This window comes from Homarus americanus, unplaced genomic scaffold, assembly GCF_018991925.1.
Source record: "Homarus americanus isolate GMGI-L3 unplaced genomic scaffold, GMGI_Hamer_2.0 scaffold27875, whole genome shotgun sequence".
NCBI lineage: Eukaryota > Metazoa > Arthropoda > Malacostraca > Decapoda > Nephropidae > Homarus > Homarus americanus.
Genome location: NW_024733870.1, coordinates 684,767 through 691,138, shown reverse-complemented (window position 1 = coordinate 691,138; position 6,372 = coordinate 684,767).

Genomic DNA, 6,372 nt, shown 5'->3' with positions numbered 1-6,372 from the left:
TGCATTATTATATGGCATCACCTGTCTGACATGTTAATTATCTTTCACAAAATAGTGACCAAAAGGCATGAAATATATACTGCAGCTACAACTGATATATTAATATTATAGCCGAAATCTTAACTCTACTGTTCTAGAAATCTGACGTAATTATGGTATATATTATCAACACTTTACTGAGCCAATAAACAAAACATCTACATTGTAACACTAACTTCATTAAACAACAGAACAATTAAAGCTACCTGACAACCTCTAAAAGACCAAATAAAGAAAAGCAATAATATAATTCTTGCATCATACAACAGATTAACAGGACAAATGATGCCTTGGGTTTTGCAAGCTTCCCCAGACCAACCGAGGAACTATACTACGGTACAATGATGGCGGTTAAAATGACGTCGAAAATCAATGAGTTTTGTATTTACTTAAGGGAGTTTAATCATGCACACCAAATAAATAGCTCAGTGGTCAGCAGGAGGCCAGCGACTAAGCTTGTTCCTGGGGTCATACACAGACATGTACCTCTTATCAGGATGACCACTAATGATATTTTGGGTGGGGTATCCTGGGTATCCTCTGTATGTGTATCATTACATTTTTCTGACAATATCCCATTATAACACAGTTCAACCTAACCTACCCTAGTCGCCTGCCATACGACCTGTTTATATGGAAGTGTTTTTTGTTGACTACAGCTGTGTGGTATATGCCTGTATGGTATTAATAGTACGACAATTGTAGAGCTTCATCGTAATATAATCTTAAAAATATACAGTACATGTACAGTATAACCAGAACAAAAATTGTTTGCTTCCATCAAAAAAGTACAAAACAAAGCTATTACGGGCAGCCAAAATATACAGTGTGTTGAGACAGGACAGCTGTGAGCTCTGAACCAACTGCCAGATTCAATCCACAAACATCACATTAATTTTGAACTTTAAGCCAAGCTTCTATACGGTCGACGGCCTTAAGAGTGGGCTTTAGTCCTCTGTGAGTGACCCCTATCACGTCCCACAACAGAGGTCATGCTGAGGACCAGCTGTAATACGACGCAGTACAATGCCTAGCCTAGTGTGTCACGTCGGTTATTATGTGACTGTCGGGCTGAACTCTGGCGCTCCCATGAGGCTCTGATGACAGCTGGTGCCACTCGGCGGACCTATACTACAGTGTCGTACCCAGAAATTTAACAGAGAGGGGGGGGGCGAACTTTAAACTAAACATACCGAGGTTTTGTTGAAATACGATTAAAAATTTTGTTTTACTTTTGTTTTTGACGTTGTTAGTGATATTTAAATATAGTTAAAAATGCGTTATTTGGTATAACTTATTAGCTCAAGGGGGGACGCCCCCCTCCCCCCTTCGGTACGCCTATGATATACGCCAATCAACTCTCCCTATAATGTCTCTTTATTCTTTCACAAATCTTTGTATTCATTCCCTACGTACAAATTATACTTTCCTTTGCCCACTAATAAATAACACACCTTTGCTTCTCCCAATTTCACATTCTCAATCTTCGTATTTACAACTTCCTTTACCCCCCCCCCCCAAAACACTATAATGTGTGACTCAGTAGCAGTGGTGGATTAATAGTGTCTGGGGCCTCTAGACCAAGATTTTGAGGCCCTCTACTTCACTTTGTGCTATTTTTTTTTTAGTTGTTGCAACATCTTTTTAAGGTAATAAAAATAACAATATCATAAATATTTAGTTTTATCATTTACAACATGGGTCTACATGCTCAAAGCCCTAACTTTAGGGGCTTCGTAGGCATGTGATTATTGTGGCTAAATGCATAATCCACCACTGCTCACTAGCCATGGGTGAAACTTTCAACCAGCTAGGCACCAAAATAGATGTGTAGTTCACTTGTTAATATCTTCTCTTTTTAAAGGCAAGGCTTCAATAAAATTAAGCCATCAATTAAATCCAAATAACATTACTTCTTTTAATAAACAAAGTTCTCAATATTTGATAAACTGTAACCTATTCATCCTATGTATCACATTTGTTAAAAATAAATAAAAAAAAAATAAAAAAAATCCGCGGAATTTCACCCCTACCGCTAGCCCTCGCTAATTGCAACACGTTATCTACCCCTCCACACCAGCAATAGTAAACTAACAGGTGGTGGTGGTGGTGCTACTTTGCTATCAACACCAAACTGTTGACTGTTATAACCCCAACTTACCCCTACCCTTACCCAAGGCAGAACCTTACCCCAACACAACTTCATCTACCACTAGCTATTCATCTCATCACTACCCCCAGCAATAACTTCAGATCTTCTATATTAAATGTCTCGTTGTGACACTCCCTATCCCATTCCCTCCTCGTCTATCCTCGTTCCAATTTCACCGAGTCAAACACAATATTTTCCTGACTTAACACCATCATATTCATGCCTAATCCACATTATCAAACCCTAGTTCTTAATCAAAACCTCTTCCAACCTTATTTTAACTCAACTTTACCCCTATTCTCATCTTACCAAAAATCTATTACAGTATAGCTTAATCAACTTATTCAAACCTGTTCTAATATAGTTCTAGTATGGTCTAACTTTGATCTATCTTACTCTACTGGAACACTATTCAATAATTGCCTAGACTCAACTGACCATCTTTCTTTACTATCTTTCAAAGCCTCATCCTTGTTCTAATTCCACGCCGACCCCCTCTAACCCCCATCCCACAATGGATTTACCAGCAATTAAGAGACAAAATACACTCAACCAACTGGGAAAGTCATATAGGGGTTTAATATATTTCTTTCACCACAAAGCCTTAATTCTTCTTGCAAACAATTATACATAAAGTACACCTCAATATTATCTTTGAGGGACTGAACCAGGATTCTAGAACATCTTTGAATGTCAGTCAATCTCTAGATCATTCAACCTCAGGAGAAATTTGTGCATGAAGTTTATACAGTCACTCCTCATTTTACAAAATTTCACTTAACACAATTTGTCAATACAGTATAGGAACAGTTTACACTAGTCCCTGAGATGCCATTTGCAACACCTGATATGTTATTCCTCTATGGCAGCATCTACTCTCTCTCAGTGTAGTTGCCATTGTGTTCATGTATCTGGGTGAACTGTATTGTTTATCCTGATAAATGCATCTTTCCTTAATGACTCTGAGTTAAAAATGTTTAGCCGGTGAGAGCAGTGCCTCTACACCCAAGAGAAAAAGAAAATCTATTTGTTGGTTAACATCTGATAAACATTACGTGTACTCTCAGCTGAAGTGAAGGAACATGCTGAACAATTCATACTAATCCATACAAAATACAGCATAAGCTAACCATAAAAGTGTTCCTATATTACTGTAAATGCAACATAGTTGTCCTCACAATTTGATTATGGAATCAATGGAAAAGCTGTTAAGCATGTGGATTGAACACCAATCACATCAAAACATTAAGTTAACAAGTAGTACAAAATAAAGGTTTAAAGCTGTATAATGTCCTGAAGTAAGACAACAGTAAGAGTGAGGTGATAACAATACAAGCAAGCCATGGAAGGTTTGATAGATTTAAGAAGCAATGTAAGTTACCTAATATTAAAGTTTCTGCAGCCAATGAAGAAAAAGGAGAAATTTTCCAAACGCCATTATCAAATTGATTCAAAATTAGGGTTACAGTGCAAAGTACAGTGAGTTCTGCTATAACGCGTGTTTTGATAACGCGAATTTGCTCTAACGCGATTTATGAATTAGGAACGATATTTGTATAACGCGAACGCTTGTTTGCTATTACGCGATTTTTGCTTACTATTTCTCCAATTTTGTGGTATTAATTGTGAATATGGTAAAGAAGAATATCTCCAAGAAGCGTTCTGGTGATAGAATTCCCGGTGATGATCGTAAAAGAAAGGATATAACACTTGAAGAGAAGCTCGATGTTATCAACCTCAAAATCACCCTTCTCCCCCATCAAGTTACATTCATATTTTTTCAAGGTAAAGTGTTACATTTACTGTATGATTTCATTATTAGATATGAATGTAACATTTATTTAGACTGTGCTATCCTTTGTGTTAGGCTAACTACTAAATTTTTTCGATTTCGAGTAATCTGCACCTAACCCTATTTTCTCCATAAGCCCTGTTATTTCTATTACGCGATTTTCTATAACACGATATTTTACAAGAACACAATTATCGCGTTATTGCAGAACTACCTGTATATGTGGCAAGAGTCAACAAGTTAAAAATAGCACTTATGGTTGGATACACAGAAGACAGTTACTTCCTCACTGTTACCATCTCAGAGAATATGTTCTTATTCATTGGCTTTATCCACTATATTATCAATTATTTTACAAATTACAAAGACAATAAAAATTTTCATACAACTACCAGTAGATAAACACTAATCCTTCAATGGGAGGCTAAGAGTTACAGATTTTGACTTCAAGTTCCTGGTGGCATCAGGGCTCATATAGCCAACCAACCATCACAGTACTTAACATTATAACTTTGGTGTATAAGCCTAGGACTGACTTTGAAGGATATTTCTGAGGAAAAATGCATCTTATACACCAGCAAATACAATAATAGCAAAGTTAATACTGTAGCAATTGTGCATAGACTTTTAGGTGTGTAACCAATTACCAAACACTGACATAACCTACAGGGACACTACTTTTTCCATTTTATTTGGCTATTGCCAGACAATTTTATTCAGCAGAGAGGAGACTCAATACACAAGTGGTTAATTCTTCATAAAACAATGCCGGTTGTCATACATAGCACTTACACAACAGAAGCAAATTAGGTTGGTAATAGTAAGGTTAATAGTATTTTAAATAAACAATAATACAGTATATGTAGCTGCCAGCCAATCACTGACATAGTTTAGTCTGTCACAAGTAAAAAAATTTTAGTATGATATTGTATGTTTTAACCTTTTTTTCATCTATTCTACATGTGGTCGGTAGTAACAGTGTGGGATGAGTTGGCAAGTTGCACTTGGTCTTGAATATAATAAGGAGATGGCACTACTGACCCATACTGTAGTATGGTACCCATGGGTCCCATAGGCATGACTGCCCATTATGGACAGTGTAGATACAGCACACAGTATACTAGGCCTTCGGTACACAAAGGCAGTATGGTTGGTACTGCACTCGACCACATTCACTTTCCCAAGTTTTAAACTTAGGTACCCATTTACAGCTGGGTGAACTAAGAGTGTCCAGGGATCGAACCACCGACCCCTAGAACAGGAGCCGAGGGCTGTATCCACTCGATCGCCTCACTCCAGAGGTAAATATTAAGCTGTTCTAAATGTCTAGTGTTTCTGGAAGTGCATTAGTGAAGTTTTAGCCTCCAAGAGCACAAATTTCATTAATATGGAGTTTTTAACCCCCATGTTGACTGTATTCCAACTGCTTTCTTAAATCCTGGACAGACAATTGCTTTTTGCCAATATAGTGGGACCTTCTCTTGGTTCCAACCAAGTATAATACATTCAGTGATTTCTGCTTAAAACATTTCTAACAATAGCTCATCATTCACCGGTGTCTTTCAATTTTTCATTTCTTGGAATGCCTTCTCAACTTCCTCATAACTTATTTCCTTTCATGGGTCTTCATTTCTATTCTCATCATCTTACTCTATATCAATATTTTCATGCCCTTCCCCCAAATTTAGTAATGTTTCAAAGTTCTCTTTACATCTTTTGCGCTATATGCTGTACTCAGGTTCAACCAAAAGATTGCTGACCTCTTTACCCAGCACTACAAAACTTGATGTACAATACAGAGTATCTGTGTTTTTCTTTCAATAACTCCTTGCAAGAATCATCACTATCCCCTGGCCATTTTCTTTACTTCTGCAGGATACCTAACTCAAATCTATGTATGCTATCCTCTTTCAATGTTCATGTTCACTGCCATACAGCAACATAATTCTTACAATGGCTACATACATCTTTCCTTTCATACTATGAGAAGGTTCTCTCATCTCACTGTCAATAAAAGCAATGGTTTCTTAAACTTCTTCTCAGTTAGCTAGCTTCAGCACCTCCTCCGATGTTGAGTTTCTCCAGTTTTGCTAAACCCACATGTTTACTTGCACATGTGGCACACTTAAAATCAGCAACATCCTACAGTCTGCCATTTTTACATTGCAGTTTTGCTTGTGAAACCCCCTCCCACACTCACTGTACATTATTGAATTACTGCCAACACCTTCATACAGACATCACATGGCCATTCCCCACTTTCCACCACAGATCCTTCAAGCATGCCACTAATAATTACTTTTTAGTCTCAACACACTCACGAGTAGTACTGTATGCATACCACTGGCCTGAACAATGCCACCCCATATTTAACCAATAATCATATCAT